The sequence below is a fragment of the Triticum dicoccoides genome, chromosome 3A, assembly GCF_002162155.2.
Source record: "Triticum dicoccoides isolate Atlit2015 ecotype Zavitan chromosome 3A, WEW_v2.0, whole genome shotgun sequence".
Lineage (NCBI taxonomy): Eukaryota > Viridiplantae > Streptophyta > Magnoliopsida > Poales > Poaceae > Triticum > Triticum dicoccoides.
The window spans coordinates 341,834,824-341,853,805 of NC_041384.1; positions in this window are offsets into that span (position 1 = coordinate 341,834,824).

Below are 18,982 nucleotides of genomic sequence, written 5' to 3' on the forward strand. Positions count from 1 at the left end.
CACACCTCATTATATTTTCCAGCAATGGCAGCCAAATCAGTAAACCCTCGTACTCCCCACCGAGTGGGCAACCACTGTCGTGTCTTCCCCTACTCCAGGTTGTTCCCTTCTTAGGCCTCGCCATTGTCCACCGCCTTGGTGCTATCGGCATGGCATGGTGAACGTGAGTTAACAAATTACATCGATCGGAAGTGGACTGTACGTGGAGATGCTGACAGCCGAGTACATGGCCATATGCAAGTAAGTGCCTCCTTATTACGTGCAAAATAATGATTCCTCCACCTGACAGCGAGGACCCACCGGAAGGACCTTGGTATTTTGCGAAAAAATGATCCTCCCGCTGACAGCTCGGACCCACCAACTATATCTTCGCACACAAGGAAACTGCTAGCTGGGACCCACCTTATTTGGAGGCTGAGATGTGGGCCTACTAAGTTGACGGGGACACATGATTTGTCTGTCGGCGTTCTGGGAACGGGGGTCCCCAAACTTGCCTTCCTGTGGCCCACGGCATGGCTTTGCTAGCAGGCCTATATGGCCCATCTTCATCAACAAGAAATCAAGACGCTCACGAGGAGGAGAACACAAGACCTCCTCAGGAGCGGCCTCACCAGGCTGGCTCGTGAGGGGCGGAGAGTTCAAGGCCAGGAAAACCTCGCGAGGTTCTCATGACGTGAGCCATGACGATCGAGACCAGGCGGACGCCATCGCGCGCAACGTCCCTGTTTCCTCTTTGGTGCTAAGGGGGCAAGCGCAGGCGCGGAGTACTGATGCATCAAGCAAAGGTTTCCATATTGGTGCAATGAGACCAAGACCAGAAGGTCACCGTGGAGACCAAGACGGCGTCACCACCAGAGCCTTTGGCAGGTGAAGACTGCTTTTGTCAGGATAGCTTGTACTAGTTGTCCCCTTTCAAATTGGTCATTGTTGGCTCCCTTCCCACTCAATATTTGGGGAGAGGATCAAGGCCACTATAAATAGAACAAGCCACCACCGTATCTAGGGGGAAGAGATCTGAAAAGTAGAAGAGATCGGAGATTGGAGAAGTGATCTGAGATTGGAGCCACCACATCCTTGGCGGCACACCCACCAAGCACAAGAACACCTCAACCTCAGGAGGCTGTTCTTCCCCTTGCACTGTTCATCTTGAACCCAAAAGGCAATTTACCACCACCACAGTAGAGTAGGGTATTACACCACAACGGTGGCCCGAACCAGTATAAATCTTGTGTCCCTTGTGTTGCGAGTTCGTCAAGTTAGTTCGTGAGTTCTTAGCTAAGTTAGGACGTGGATCGATAGGGGGAAATCTTCGTGCGCACCCCAGTGTTCGAACCTTAACAGTTTTGCTTGAACCCGTGATCCGACATTTGGTGCACCAGGTAGGGGTGCGCCAAAGCTTCCTTCCCGTCGCTCCGTGTCATGTCGCTTCATCGTCTCCATGGCGGATGCATGTCGCGCCTGCGCTGAGTGCCGGGCTGCCCCCGCCACCCGTGTTGCTCAGACGGCCCCTGTCGGTGGCCCAACCCGTCGCTCTCTGTCGCCTGCCGCCAACGCCGCCACCGGCCCAGTGGGGAACAAGCAGCAAGCATCCTCGCTGCACCCCTCGGTGCGACAGGACGGCTGCCCCACCACTCCATCACTGACTCCCGCCGGTTCGTCGTCTCACGCTCGTCGCGTTCCCACGAATGCACAGGCCGCGTTCCTCATGGCGCACGAGCTCCTGCGCTACCGCCCAGTCGACGACCTCTGCGAGGACTGGCTTGACCGCATCGTCGAGCTTGTCCCACTCTCTGCCTCGTCCTCCGCCAGCCACGGGCGCCGCAGCTCCCGAAGCACCTCCACCACCTGCGAACGCTCCGCCACTCCTCGCACCGTCGCGCCAGGATCGTTTGCTGCGGCAAGGCCCAGCGCCGCTTGCCATAGTGGCGCGCGGGCGCCAAGACCAAGCTCCACCTCCAAGGAGGGCCCCGGTGACCACGGCTGGCTGTCGCGCCTTCACCCCCGAGTTGCGCAGAGTCGCCTGGCCGGGCAAGTTCAAGCCAGATCTGCCTCCTCGCTACGACGGCACCCCCACCCCCGTGGAGTTCCTGCAGCTCTACGAGCTGAGCATCGAGGGGTCCAACGGCGACGAGAAAGTCATGGCGAACTGGTTTCCTATGGCTCTCAAGGATGGCCCCCGCTCCTGGCTCCTGAACCTGCCTCCAGGTTCGATTTCCTCCTGGGACGAGATGCGCAACCACTTCATCGCCAACTTCCAGGGCACTTGCGACCGCCCCCCGGTCGCGGGCGACCTACGCTGCATCAAGCAACAACCAGGAGAGAACCTGCAGAAGTACATCCAGTGCTTCAACAGCTCACGCATCAAGATCCCCAAGGTAACCAACGAGGCCATCATCTCAACGTTCTCCGATGACGTCTGTGACGTCAAGATGAAGGAGAAGCTTGCCATCCATGAGGAGCTGTGCACGACCTTGGAGCTGTTCAACATCGCGGCCAAGTGTGCAAGAGCTAAGGAGGGGCGCCTCTCCCTCCTCGAGCTCCCTGCTGCGGACCCATAGGAGAAGAAGACCAAGGCCAAGGACGTGAAGCGCAAGGGAGAAGCCGTGCTCAGGGCGGAGCCAGACACCAAGCGCGACAGAGACCAGCCCGAGTCATCCAAGGGCAGCCGACCATTCCGCGCCTTCCACAACCTGCATACCCACAACACCAGCGACTGTCAAGACCTCAGAGCCATTCGAGAAGGATGCTTTCGTCGATGCCCCAAGCGCAGCGACCGGGGCTACGGCCGAGGAGGAGGACGTGGTGGCGGATGCTGGGACGACTATGGCCCGCGCCAGGAGTGGCACAACCGGCCTCGTGAGGACCGCTGGCAGGATCAGCCTCGCAAGGGCGCCTGGAGGGACCAACCTCGTGAGGCTTGTCCTCAAGGCAACGCTGGCCTTCCTCCATTACCGCCACCACCCAGAAGGAATGATGACCACCATCCAGACGAGGGGGCTGGGGCCTTCCAAGAGCCGCGCGCTATCGCCTGCTTCCTGGGCGGAGCTCAAGCCCGAGCCTCGCAGCGTATCTTCAAACAGTTTACTCGTGAAGTGAATGCAGTTCTCCCCAAGGTCGAGGCCACATGCCCGCTCAGATGATCCAGGTGCCCCATCACGTTCAGTTCAACAGATCAGCTCAAGTGCACGGCTACTGCAGGCGTCCTCCCAATGCTGTGTTCACCAGTCATCAGCAACGTGCAAGTTACCAAGACCCTCATCGATGGTGGCGCAGGGCTCAATGTCCTGTTCGTCGACACGTTCGACAACCTCCAAGTGCCATATGACCAGCTTCAGCCTACCAAGCCTTTCTCAGGAGTGACCGACGGCTCTACTACCCCGATCGGGCAGGTCCGCCTCCCAGTTACCTTCGGAGAATGCAACAACTACCGCACCGAACTCATCGACTTCGACGTTGCCTAAATCCACCTGCCATACAACGCTATCCTCGGGTATCCAGCCTTGGCCAAGTTCATGGCGGTGACCCATCACGGCTACAATGTCCTCAAGATGCCGGGAAGCGGCGGAATCATCACAGTCCCGTGCGAAGAAAGAGACACGGTGTGCTCCATCGAGTTAGCCTTCCAAGCTGCAGAAATTGACGACCCCGACAGTCAGGGCGAGCGCCCTCCTGAGGCCACCCCCAAGAAGAAGAAGCAGCTGCGCCACGCAGGGCCTCAGGCAAGTGGCGCCTCGTCAGGATCGGCGCCGGCGCCTGGGGCGCCTCCCTTCATCGCATAGGAAAGCGCGCCCAGCACCCCTCTTGGGAGGGCCCAGGGCTTTCTTCTGGAGGGCCTCAGACTTTTCCAACATCACGAGGGAGGCGCTTGGGCACCACTTGGAGGCGTGCATCATCCCCAAGCCGGTCGGGCCGGACCAAGTGGCATGCATCTTCCCTTCATTTACTTAAGCCAGTATGCTTTCCATGCTTAATCTATCTTTGGCTATCACCTGCTTGATTGACGCCCACCAAGGGAGCCGCGCACTGACCGTCTTTCTTCAGGACCCTTCGCGTTGTCTAAGCATCTCGCAGGACCAAGACAACAAACAAGAACCAAGACCAAGTGCATCCCGCCTTGAGGTAGGGCCTCGTGAGTCCTGCGCTGGCTCACGAGTGCCCAGATATACCTCGTCTAGCCCTGCCGCGCAAGCCACATGTCAGGGCGGGGCTGTACACGCCCCGGGGGCTCTCCGTAGTAGGGAGTCCCCCTCCCACGCCCCAGTGGACGCACCATGCTCCGCGCTGGCCGTCGACACTGCCGAGGAGTGGCTATGCCCGTGCACAGCGGAAGTACTACACTCTGCGCTGGTGATAACTACCTGAGGGCGGCCCCACGGCCGTACCAATCTCAGGGAGCCCTAGAGCTCAATGTCTGGCCTCACCGCAATGCCTCCCCTTGGGAGAGCCGCGCGAGGGGGCTGGGCATGGGGGCTGCGCTTGGGTCACGCCCAAGCGTACGCCACCCAACCAGGTCCCTCAGAAACAATAGGATCGAGAAGAGCCATCATGTTGGGATCATGGGCCATCTGGATATCTACAAACAACAAATTTTTTGAGAATATCACACCATCTTTTCGAGGCTAGAAATTTATTTTCACAGAAGAGCTCAAGCTTCTCAAACACAGGATCAAGAAGAAATATGAAGTGCAATTATCTGCATGGTTGGATACCTTGTTGTAATATTTTATGGATTTCCTTTTTCTTTCTTTAAGTAGCCTTTGCTTTTTCTTTTTTTAGTTTATATTCTTTTCCTCTTCTTCTTTCTTTTCTTTGGGCTTATCTCATGCCCTTCAGACTACTTCTTTGCCTTATTTTTTTAATAAAAGTTGCAGTGGGGTGTTTCCCTACTGTTTATAGTAAAAAAAATTAGGTCCCCCGGACCTGGTCGTCGCACGCCCCTCCCGAGCCGAGCTCGGCGAGGGCAAAGGCATGGAGAATGTTTGCACGTCAAGGGGGACTCCTGAGAATCGTGACTCAGGAGCCTAACTGGTCATGTAGCCCCTAACTCCTTGGTCCGTCCTGGTCTCCGGTCGGACCAATGGCGGTTGAGGTATGCACGGGGCCGGGCTCTGCCAACGTAGAAAATTAACCTATCCTTGTGTATCCTTTCTATAGGATGTTTGCGCATCAAGGGGGACTCCTAAGCATCACGACTCAGGAGCCTAACTGGTCACGTAGCCCCTCACTCCTTGGTCCGTCCTGGTTTCCGGTCGGCCCAACAGCGGTTGAGGTATGCACGGGGCCGGGCTCTGCCGACACAGAACACAAAGCAAATAGGAAGAAAATCGCAAAATCTCAAAGAAAATATTACAATACACATTGTTCTCACAATATCAAACGCGAGTTTAACGCCTCCACGATGCATGTTGCATGTTGCAGGAATAAAGCAGAAAAGCAGCCGCAAGTCACCCCTGGACAAGATATTCCGTCTTCACAACTTCAACGAGCAAAAGAAGATCGCCATGGCCTCACTCGAGTTCCAAGACTACGTCCTCATTTGGTGCGAACAAGTGATCGACCGATGATAAGCACGTGGCGAACCACCAATAACAACGTGGACAAAAATGAAGGATGTCATGAGAGCTCGCTTCATGCCTACACACTACACCCGTGATCTCTTCAAGAAGTTGCAACTCCTCAAGTAAGGCACGAAGACGGTGGAGGAATACTACCAAGAGATGGAGATCGCCATGATACGAGCCAATGTCAAGGAAGACGACGAGCAAACAATGGGCCGCTTCTTGAACGGCCTCAACCACCCCATCAAGCGGATTGCCGACTTCCAACCATACTCAAACCTTCTCGAGCTAGTTCACCAAGCGACCGAGGCTGAGCGACAAGTGCAAGATGACTTCAAGTACGCCAAGTACTCATCCAAGACTTTCGACTCCTACTCTCAAGCTCCCACGACTTCAGCAACTCCTACCTCAACTAGAACATCACCAAGTACCGACGACAAGTCAAGTTCCAAGAAAGATACGCCTTCCTCGACTCGCTCTCCGGCAAGCAACTACAAGTCCAAAAATCCATCATCTTTGGCGCCCCCAAACGACCCTGTCAAGACAAGTTCTTTCAAGTGTTTCACATGTGGAGGCCAAGGACACAAGTCCTTTGAATGCACCAACAAGCGGACAATGATTTTCAACGATGATGGCACATACGACTCGATGAGCGAAGAAGAAAGGGAAACCATTGAGCACGTCGCAATGCACCGCCGCATGAACGAAGATGAAGATGGTCAAGTGTTTTGTGAGAATGATTCAAGTCCCTCTCTCGTGGTCTCCAAAGTCTTGATGCTCCAACACCATCAAGATGAAGACCAACGATGCCACATTTTCCACACCAAGGCCGGCATCAATGGGTGTTCCGTGAAGGTCATAATCGACGGAGGAAGTTGTCACAACTTGGCAAGCGACGAGCTATGTTCCAAGCTGATGAGGACATGACTACGTTGGATACGACCAAAAATATTGCATACATGCATATTTGTCAGGTGATTTCTAATGCAAACTATTCAATAATCTATTTATGTTATCCAGAACAAAAATACTTCACACATTTTTGTGTTTTGTCTAATTGCAGGTGTATGGGACATTTGTACAATTCACATATGAAGATAAGGGAAAAGGAGAAGTTTAGGTTGTGTTCAAAAAGTCCTCTCACGTCACTTTTGGGCCAAGAGAATATAGAGTCCAAGTCTCTCACGTTCTGGATTCAGATTCGGACTGCACAGACATACCTGACTCAAAACGCCAACAACTTTTTCATACGGACTCCGAATTGGGTGATTCTTTTTTTGTTGGAAACTAGATTTAGTTCTATTTTCAATCCAATTGGATTCACCTTCAAATTCGTCCGGAGCATTGAGTTACGGACGAAACAATCTGACGTTGCAGCAGAATCCGAGTCAAACTACAAGCCCAAAGGTGTTGCATCACCTCCACTTGGGCCCATGAGCCTTGTACGACCTAGGGTTAGTTTTAGGCTGCCTTGGGACGTCCTCCAACCTCCTTGGCCGCCACTCCTTGCTCCTATATAAGTAGATCCATCTAGTAGCTTTTTTGTTGGGATTTGTTTAGTTAAAAGTTAGCCATTGCAACTTTGTGTACTTCGTTTGTGTCCAACGACCAGACCAAGACCGCTTCCGGATCCCCACCATTATCAATACTTCATATAGATTTGCAATATTCAGATTGCTTTATCATATTCTTGCTCGTTCTTCGATTGCTTGCAGGAATAGACCTTCGTGGTCAGGCTGACCGTGCTTGCAGCATCGTCAGTAACCTCAGGAGATTGGTTTAGCGATTGCTAAGGCGCAATGTCGTGCACGTTTGTAGTCGGATCGTCAAAGTCGTCTCCACCAAATCGATAGTTATCATCTCATCGAAAGATCGGGACCCTCGCCTTTATCAAGTGGTATCAGTTTTCAGGTTGCTCGGTGAGAATTTCCAGTTTTCCTAGATTAGATTTATTTTCTTACCTATTGTCCAAGAAAAATCCACAAAAAAGAGTTAGATCTATTCATCCTTTGTCCAAGCCAGTCTGAGCCTTTGCAATTTTTTCTTTTCATTGCTTGCATAGTTGAATTATCGGTTGCATCGTCGTGTCGACTTGCTGGTCTTAGTGTCTAGGTCGTTTAGAGTTTCGAGTTCTGTTCACATTAGTCACGTCGCCGCTGCATCGTTATCCCTTCCGCTGTCCACCACCCATCCATCAATTTCCTCCACATGCTACCCACCGTTCATTGTCATAATCATAGTTGAGATCGTTCCCATCTTCGCTTGATCCAATCTACATCTTATCTAGTTTGTTTTGGAAAGAGGGCGAGAGAAAAAAAAGACAGAGAAAAAAAACGAGAGAAAAAAAAGTAAAAAAAAAAGTCAGAGAAAAAAAAAGAAAGGAAAAGAAAAAAAAGTGTGAGAAAAAAAAAGAGAGGAGAAAAAAAACAAAATTCGGATCTATCTAGACTCAATCTCGTAGTTGAATTCGGATTGGAATCTGTTTTGTGCACTGTTCAGTAAAACAGGCATAACTTCCTCATATGAAGTCTGTTTTGGCTCCGCGAGTACTCAAATGAAAGCTAGCGACGAGCTGCATCTAAATAGTTGCAGAAGCTAGTTCAGTATTTGGCACCTCAACATCAGCTTCTAAATAGGTCTACTGCTATTGTGATCTTCACTTATATCTTGCTGTCCAGAGCTACTTCATATCCTTTATTGATGCTAGTTGTGCTACGACGTGACCTCATTAGTGTTCTAGGCTCGCGTCTCTAGTTTGGTCTAGCCTAGGACCAGCACAGTACCGTCGTTGAGCGTTTATTCAACATTGCATCTCTGAATTGATTATTGCTAATCTTTTGCTACCATATATAACCAACCCAGCTCCACATATTTCTACACCGTGTATACGTACGTTCCCCTGGCAATCATTTTACACAATCTTCGAAGTTATTTGACACCGCTGGTTGCCTGTCACCACCTGCCGCATGGTAAGAACTTGTAAGATATTGATATTTGCTTTACTGTGAGCACTTTACAACCACATCCTAGTAGTTCATAGGAACATTATTCTCGAATTTTGGTTCTTGTTTCTACTAATCATGACAGGTTCCAGAGATAGAAGTTCTTGGATGACGGACACATCTTCATCATCACGAGAGTTGGGACAACACACACAAGCATATGGTCAGGTTATCTCTTTACCATCATTTGAGGGTAGATTTAATCCTGCTATTTATCTAGCTTGGGAGCTTGAAGTAGAACAAGTTTTTAGTCACCATGATTTTTCTGAACTTGAGAGAGTACGAGCTACCATTAGAGCATTTACTGGTTTTGCTTCTGTTTGGTGGAGTGTACATTGTAAGAAAAACATTGATAACCAACCCACAACTTGGAAAGTTTTGAAAGCTGTAATGAGACAACAATTTTTTCCTCCTTACTATCGTCGTGAATTGCGTCGCAAATTGGAGCACTTAAAACAAGGCAGTAACACTGTTCATGCTTACTACCAAGAGTTCAAATCTTATATGCATCATTGTGACATAGAAGAATCCGAGGATGATACAATGAATAGATTTTTTGGTGGTGTGAACCATGATATTCAGGCAAGATTTCAGTATATTCCTCGTTGCATTACTGGTATGTATGTCCATGCTTGTACCTTTGAGAGAAAAATACAGGAGGATGCATTGGGTGACTACAACAACTACTATTCCAGTTCATGCTCACCACCGCCGGTTGGTTACTCCACTATTGCACCTACTAGAGCAGCCCCACCTCGAATTGTGAGCGCGATATCATCTCAAGAGTATGGTACATTGTCAACGTCCGTACCTACATCAGCTACATCTCTGCGAGGTAATAGTAAAGGTCTTGATGATATAACTTCACATGAGAATGAAGCATGCCTAGTTAACTTGAATGCATCATGTGTTGAGTTACCTGTTGATTTGAGCACACCACCTATTTTAGAGACTCTTGTTACTGTCATGAATGCGTCATGTGATCAAACAACTGAAATATCAACAATTTTGAGTGCACCCATTGAATTAACTGTTGATGCAAAAGAACCAATGTTTAATCATTTTGATATGACCTCTAATCTTGATGATGATTCTGTGTCCAATGACTTATTGCATGTTTGCTTATTTAAGCATGTTGTAGCATGTAAATTTGATGCAAGTAAGGTTTATTTACCAAAGTTGGGATGGTTTAAGGATGAACATTGCGAATCTTTTGAAATGAATAAGAGCTTCACTTATATGTGCAAACTGAGTTCTAATATTTTCATGCCTTCTACTTCTTGTGATAATTTTTTGGCTTTAGTTTTTACGAACTATGAAAGTTACTCATGTATACATGTGTCATACGTGCAAAAATCAAGGGAAGTTAAACTGGATGACATATACATATACAACATGTACACCTTGTCTCTTTTGTTAGCCACATTTCAGATTAAGCAACGCCGAGGACGGCATTGTTTTCAAAAAGGGGAGGATGATGAGGACATGACTACCTTGGATACGACCAAAAATATTGCATACATGCATATTTGTCAGGTGATTTCTAATGCAAACTATTCAATAATCTATTTATGTTATCCAGAACAAAAATACTTCACACACTTTTGTGTTTTGTCTAATTGCAGGTGTATGGGACATTTGTACAATCCACATATGAAGATAAGGGAAAAGGAGAAGTTTAGGTTGTGTTCAAAAAGTCCTCTCACGTCACTTTTGGGCCAAGAGAAGATAAGAGTCCAAGTCTCTCACGTTCTGGATTCAGATTCGGACTGCACAGACATACCTGACTCAAAACGCCAACAACTTTTTCATACGGACTCCGAATTGGGTGATTCTTTTTTTGTTGGAAACTAGATTTCGTGCTCTTTCCAACCCAAGTGGATTCACCTTCAAATTCGTCCAGAGCGTTGAGTTACGGACGAAACAATCTGACGTTGCAGCAGAATCCGAGTCAAACTATAAGCCCAAAGGTGTTGCATCACCTCCACTTGGGCCCATGAGCCTTGTACGACCTAGGGTTAGTTTTAGGCTGCCTTGGGACGTCTTCCCACCTCCTTGGCCGCCACCCCTTGCTCCTATATAAGTAGATCCATCTAGTACCTTTTTCATTGGGATTTGTTTAGTTAAAAGTTAGCCATTGCAACTTCGTGTACTTCGTTTGTGTCCAACGACCAGACCAAGACCGCTTTCGGATCCCCACCATTCTCAATACTTCATATAGATTTGCAATATTCAGATTGCTTTATCATATTCTTGCTCGTTCTTCGATTGCTTGCAGGAATAGACCTTCGTGGTCAGGCTGACCGTGCTTCCAGGATCGTCATTAACCTCAGGAGATTGGTTTAGCGATTGCTAAGGCGCAACGTCATGCACGTTTGTAGTCGGATCGTCAAAGTCGTCTCCACCAAATCAATAGTTATCATCTCATCGAAAGATCGGGACCCTCGCCTTTATCACAAGCTACAATTGGTCAAGACAAAGCACCCTCATCCCCACAAGGTGCAATGGCTAAGCGACTCCGGCACTATTCAAGTGGAGCATACGGTACAAGTTTCATTCAAGATCGGTGCCTACGAGGACACCTTGGAGTGTGACGTCGTACCTATGTCCGTGTGCCATCTCCTCTTGGGTCGAACTTGGCAATTTGACCACGGAGTCACCCACAATGGAAGAACAAACCATTATAGCTTCAAGATGAAAGGCAAGGAATATGTGCTTCGACCTATGTCATCAAGCCAAGTAATCGCCAACAAGCAAGATTACACCCACCGTAGAGAGCCTAGTGAAAGAGTGACCCACCAAAAACAAAGTGAGAGCCACATGCCAAAATTGAGCACCTCTTCACCAAGAGAGAAAAACTTAGTCTTCCTAGCCACAAAAAGAGAGATGAGAGACATATGTGAGAACCCATCGAGTGTCATCCACTTTGTCCTCCTATGCAAAGATGAGGTGGCAGAAACTAACAATCCTAATCCTCTACCTCTAGTGTTTTCTAACTTGTTGCAGGAATTCAAAGATATCTTCCCCGATGAGCTACCCCCGGTCTCCCTCCTCTACGTGGCATTGAACATAGGATCGACCTCATCCCCGGCGCACCTCTTCCGAACAAGGCTCCCTACCGCGTCAATCCCGAAGAAACTAAGGAGATGCAACGGCAAGTATGACAACTCATCGATAACGGTCATGTACGTGAAAGCTTGAGCCCTTGTGTCGTTCCGGTTATACTTGTGCCCAAGCAAGGTGGTAGTTTTCACATGTTCTCCAATTGTAGACCCATCAATGCTATCACCGTTTGTTATAGGCATCTCATACCTCGCCTAGATGATATGTTAGATGAGCTTAGCGACGCGACCATTTTCTCCAAAATTGATCTCAAAAGTGGCTATTATCAAATACGCATACAATAAGGTGACGAATGGAAAACTGCTTTCAAAACTAAATTTGACTTGTACGAGTGGTTAGTTAGGCCTATGGGTTTGTCGGAAGCTCCTGGTACTTTCATGCGACTTATGCATTTTGTGATTCGTCCTTTCACTGGAGTGTTTGTTGCGGTCTACTTCGATGACATTCTTGTTTTTAGCAAATCCATCAAAGATCATGTGACACATGTTAGGACCTTGTTGCAAACTCTTCGCAAGGAACATCTTTTTGCAAACATGAAAAAGTGCACTTTTGGAGTTGACAAGCTTGTTTTCTTGGGTTTTGTTGTTTCTTCCAAGGGTGTACTTTTGCAAACATGAAAAAAGTGCACTTTTGGAGTTGACAAGCTTGTCACATCTTTTTGCAAACAAGCTTCAATTTTAGCCATTAAAACTTGGCCACAACCTACTAATTTGCAACAAGTGCGTAGTTTTCTTGGTCTTGCGGGTTTCTATCGTCGCTTTGTGAAGGATTTTAGCTCAATCGTCGCACCATTACATGCTTTGAGTAAGAAGAATGCACCCTTTGTTTGGGGACCTTTGCAATCAACCTCTTTTGATGAGCTCAATTCATTGGTTACTCATGCTCCAATTCTTTCTTTGCCTAACTTTGACAAAACTTTTGAGGTCCATTGTGATGCTAGTGGTAACGGAATTGGAGGATTTTTAATGCAAGAAAAGCGCGCTATTGCATATTTTAGTGAAAAACTCTCCGGTGCTCAACTTAACTATCCCATCTGTGACAAAGAATTGTATGCTTTAGTGCGTGTGTTACATGTTTGGGATCATTACCTTAGACCGCATGAGTTTGTCATACATACCGATGATGAGACTCTAAAGTACCTTAAAGGCCAAACCAAGTTGAATAAATGACATGCTAAATGGAGTGACTTTATTGAATCTTTCCCCTATGTGGTCAAGTACATTAAGGGCAAAGAGAATGTTGTGGCGGATGCCCTTTCCCGCAAATGCATGTTACTTACTCAACTTGAACTGAATGTTGTTGGATTTGATCATATCAAACATTTGTATGAGCATAATGTGGCTTTCGCTATTCCTTATGCTAAGTGTGTGACGCATACTTCTTGGGAACGATACTATATCAAAGATGGTTACCTTATGAAAGCTAACAAACTATGCATTCCTGAGTCTTCTCTTTGTTTGTTACTTTTGCAAGAAGCTCATGGAGGTGGACTCATGGGACATTTTGGACGCGACAAGACTCTTGCCTCGCTCTCCAAGCACTATTTTTGGCCTCACATGTATCGCGATATTGCACGTTTCACCACACGATGCTCCACATGTTGCAAAGCTAAGTCATAATCTCATTCCCATGGTTTACATATGTCCTTACCTATTCCGCATCAACCTTGGGAAGATATTAGCATGGATTTTATACTTGGCTTACCTAGAACTCAAAATGGCAAGGATTCAATATTTGTTGTCGTAGATCGCTTCTCTAAGATGGCTCATTTTATCCCATGCAATAAGACAGACGATGCTTCACATGTTGCCAATCTCTTTTGTAGGGAAATCTTGAGGTTGCACGGCGTGCCAAAGACAATTGTGTCGGACTGGGACGTCAAGTTCTTAAGCTACTTTTGGATGACGCTTTGCGCCAAGCTCGGAATCAGGCTCCTCTTCTCCACCGTGTATCATCCTCAAACCGATGGCCAAACAGAAGTCACCAACCAGACATTTGCCACTCTCCTACACGTGTTGATCAAGAAGAATATCAAGGAGTGGGAGGAGTGCCTACCTATCACCGAGTACGCCTACAACCGTGCAAGACACTCTACAACCAGCAAGTCCCCCTTCGAGGTTGTCTACGGCTTCAACCCATTGTCGCCATTGGACATCCTTCCTCTACTGCTTCAAGAACGAGCAAACATGGACGCTAGTGCAAGAGACACCTACCTCAAGAAGATGCATGAAGAAACACGTTCTACGATCGAGTGACACGTACAATGACTCGCCTCCAAGCTCAACAACCACAAGTCTCCAATGGTGTTCCAACCGGGTGATCAAGTATGGATACATCTACGCAAGGACCGTTTCGCCAAGGAAAGAAAGTCCAAGCTACTCCTGAGAGCCGATGGAACCTTCAAGGTGCTCGCACGCTACAACGACAACGCCTACAAGGTTGACTTCCCACACGACAAGTACAATGTGAGTGACATCTTCAACGTCAAATACTTGGCCAAGTACCATGGTGATGACGATCACGATCCGTGGTCGGATCTCTCCCAAGGGGGGAGATGATGCGGAGCATCCTTCCTCCATCCCCATGGACTCTACACCACCACATCAAGCCCCATGTGGACCTGTCACAAGAGCGAGAGCATGTGCTTTGGAAACCGAGGTGAACTCCTTCCTACTTGACTTGCATACGAATACGAATGGGACTTGGTTGCTACCTCACCAAAATATGCTATGTCTCATTAGGTACGAATAGGAACACAACCATGAAGCTTAGGAGCATCACCAAGGAGAAGGAGGACCACCCCAAGGCCGCGTGAACCAAGACGGAGCACAACAACTGCAACTCTGGAAGTCCCAGGTGACCCCGTGCGCACTGGCCCCCCGAGACCCCATGCCCATGGACTGCCTAGGAAGTTGGCGCTGGAGCACCCCATGCGCATGGGCGTGTACCGTGTCCATGGGACCCCCGTGCGCACGGGCCTCCCAGGATGGCCGGCTGAGATTGCATCTCACCCTCCTCTTCATCTCCTTTGACCCCAAGGCTATATAAGTCGTACCTAGAACCGTGTTTAGGGTTAGCAAAGTATATGTGAGACATTTGTGAGATTTTCTCCTTGTATCCCTCCTCTTGGAGATCTAAACCCCTTTTGGGAAGAATCCTTGGGATTATCAAGCCCTCCTCTTGGAGAAGATCAAGATCAAGACCTCACCTAGTCAGAAGAACTTACGTAGTGCTATTTTCCTTGAATTGTTCGTGTAATCTTGTGGATCTCATGTGTGCTACTCTAGTGGATGTGGTATTTGGGTTTGTTTGAGTGTTTTGTGTCTTGTGCTCTTGAGTGTTCTTCCTCTTTTCCGCCTCCAAGTGTGAAAAGATCCCCTCTAGGGTTTTGCCCTACAACACCAGTGTTTGAACCTTAAGGGTTTAGCCGGAACCTGTGATCCGACATTGTCAACTTAGTCAATATAAATGATTCTAGTTGCAATGACGCGTACGATGTCCATCCCACGCTCGTCGTGCTTCTTCAACCTTTGGTCTTCTTGCTCAAGCCGCCCAAACCATTGCTGGCCGTGCCGCCTACTCCTGCGTCCCGTGGCCGGCTGTGCTGCCGCACAGGCCTCACCGCCCCACCCTACTACCATTATTGGTCTGGCCATCCCTGTACTCACCGAGACCTCCTGTTATTTGATACGTCTCCAACATATCTATAATTTTTTAGTGTTCCATGCTATTATATTATCATTCTTGGAAGTTCTACAATCATTTTATAATCATTTTGTATCATTTTTTGGGACTAGCCTATTGACATAGTGCCAAATGCCACTCACTATTTTTTGCTTTCTTTACATCGCAAAAAATCATTATCAAACGGAGTCCAAATGCAGCGAAACTTTTTGTGGAATTTTTATGGACAGAAGACACCCAATGGGCCGGAGAAGCACCTAGGGGGTGCCCCGAGGGGCCCAGGCGCGCCTAGGTGGGTTGTGCCCACCACGGTGGCCTCCAGCACTGCCATTTTGCTCTATAAATACCCCAATATTCCAGAAACCCTAGGGGAGTCGACCAAAATCAATTCCAGCCACTGCAAGTTCCAAAACCACCAGATCCAATCTAAACACCATCACAGAGGGGTTCATCATCGTCATTGGTGCATCTCCAATGATGTGTGAGTAGTTCTTGGTAGACCTATGGGTGCCTCTCTCTCTCTCTCTCTTGATCCTCAACACAATGGTCTCTTGGAGATCTATTTGATGTAACTCTTTTTGCGGTGTGTTTGTTGGGATCAGATGAACTTTGAGTTTATGATCAGATCTATGTTTTTATCCACGAAATTTGTTTGAGTCTTTTGATCTCTTATATGCATGATTATTTGTAGCCTCACATTTCTTCTTCAAATCTTTGGTTTAGTTAGGCCAACTAGATCAGTTTTTCTTGCCATGGGAAGAGGTGCTTTGTGATGGGTTCGATCTTACGGTGCTTGATCCCAATGATAGAAGGGGAACCGACACGTATGTATTGTTTCTATTAAGGATAATAAGATGGAGTCTATTTCTACATAAATAGATCTTGTCTACATCATGTCATCATTCTTATTGCATTACTCCGTTTCTCCATGAACTTAATACACTAGATGCATGCTGGATAGCGATCAATGTGTGGAGTAATAGTAGTAGATGTACGTAGGTGTTGGTCTAGTAATCTTGGATGTGATGCCTGTATAATGATCATTTCCTGGATATCGTCATGATTATGTGAACTTCTATCAATTGCCCAACAGTAATTTGTTTACCACCGTTGCTATTTTCTCGAGAGAAGCCACTAGTGAAATATACGACCCCGGGTCTCTTCTTTATTATATTTGCCTTCACGATCTACTTTTATTTGCTTTTATTTTTAGATCTATTAATCCAGAAACCCAAATATACCTTGTTACCATTTTATTTATTTATTTTATCTCGCGTTCCCACGAGATCTATTTATCCAATCTACTACAATTTTACCTATCCTTTTACCCGTGAGGGATTGACAACCCCTCTCTTACGTCGGGTTGCAAGTATTTGTTCTTTGTGTGCAAGAGCTATTTATGTGGTGTTTCGTGGTTCTCCTACTAGTTTGATACCTTGGTCTCATCACTGAGAGAAATACCTACCGTAGTTGTGCTGCATCATCCCTTCCTCTTTTGGGAAATACCGATGTAGTTCAAGCCGCATCATTATTCTCCGGCGACGGCAGCCTCACACTGCAACCAAAGCAGTAAACCCTCATACTCCCCTTCGCGTGGGAAACAACTGTGCAGTCTTCCCTGTCTCCTGGTCATTCCCTTCCTAGGCCAGCCGTCGTCCCCGCCTTGGTGCTCTCGACGTGGCGTGGTCAGCATGGTAAAGGAACGACTTCCATCAGAAGAGGACTGTAGGTGGAGAGGTTGAGAGCTGGGTCCACAGCCGCAGCAAGGAAGTGCCTCCTTATTACACGCAAAGTAATGATTCATCCACCTGATAGCGGGGACCCACTGAAAGGGCCACCGTATTTTGTGAAAAAATGTTTCCCCCTAACAACTGGGACCCACCCGCAACATCTTCGCATGCAAGGAAGTGCGTCCATATTACGGAAAAAAATGACCCCCTGATAGATGGGACCCACCAACTATATATTTCGCATGTAAGGAAGTGCATCCTTATTTTCCCTGACAGCTGGGACCCACCCGGTCGAAGCATACGTAGCGTTGTCTGTGTACATACCGGTTGATCGGTCTGTCTGCCACAATGAACCGTGGCCGAGTAAGGGGCGGTAGCAGTTTAGGCAGTCCAGTCAACTGTGTACACGTGCGTACAACCGGATGGCAAAAAATATGGCCACATACTTGCGCATACGTATGGCCAGGGCTCGTGTACATGAAGAGGCAACACACGGCAACAATGGCGTCCTGTTCATTCGAAGCCAATGGAATGCTCGTGCTCATCGGGAGGCAACGGAATAACCGCGTCGTGTTCCTCGGGAGGCAACGGAATGCGTCGTGTTCATCGGGAGTAAACGAAATACATCATGTTCATCGGGAGCCAACCAGCTTGGATGGAACAGCCGAAACAAGGTCTGGCGTACCGCAGAACGAAGGAGACGTGCCTTCTGTTCGACCACATATGTTCGAAACGGGGTCCTGTTCATCGGGAGGAAATGGACTTATGTTCGAGTGCCTACGGTCGAAACGGGGTCCTGTTGGTCGGGAGGGTTGTGGCATACCGCAAAACGGAGGAAACGGACTTGTGTTGGAGCGCCTACGGTCGAAACGGGGTTCTGTTCATCCACCATCTACTACCTCGCTCTAGCCTCCACGGGCTAACATTCATCCACCATCGACATCCTCCAGCCTCCATTGGCCACTGTTCATCCACGGGCTACTGTTCATCCAGCCTCCATCGGCTACTGTTCATAGAGCGTCCACGGGGTCCGGTTCATCAACCTCCAACCGGTTGGGGTGCGGTGGCCTCCTCGGGGTCCTGTTCATCCAGTGGCAACAGCCTACTACCATATGGTCCTGTTCATCCACAGCCAACCAACTAGCTTGACTCACCATGTCTCGACTCGTTCTACGTACCGCACGCACGGTAGCAACAGTCATTGTTCACCGAGAGGCAACGAACACCGGCTGGCTACATCTCGCATGGGTGCTCAATCGGCTTCACTGTAAGCAGCAGTAGTGACCGATCGCTCGGTTCAGTTAGCAGCAGCAACGAAGGAGTCGCTCGGGTTCAGTCGGCAGCGAATGAATCACTCGGGTTCAATTAACAGCCAAGGGATCGATCGCTCGGGTTCAGTAACATAGCTAGCAGTGCAAATGCTCGGGTTTAGTTAGAGCCCAAGGCCTCGTACACACACGCGTACTTGAGAGAAACGCGTAAACCACAGTGCATCGCTTGGCTCCAACCACCCACCGTAACCGGGAACTCCCTGATATTTTCCTCGCCCTCGCTTCTACCATGATTTTTTCCGTCATGGACGGCCCGAAGAATGTCATGCAGCTGCGTCTCCGGCCCGCCCAGGATGAAAAGCCGATTTTCTGTCATGACTTTTTGTCATAGAAGTAGGAGCCCACCACATCTATAATGATAGGTGTTTTTGTCACAATTATTGTCATAGAAGTGGCATAAGCATTACAGGAAAAAATTCGTTCGAGACAAAATATCATGTATGTGTCTTTTTTTTGTAGTGGCTCTTCCAATTTCTTCTCTTCCTGTTCTGGCTGTGAGGCCAATGAACCAGGAGAAGGGTCAACCTCCATCTGGGTAGGGGCCTCACATGAGG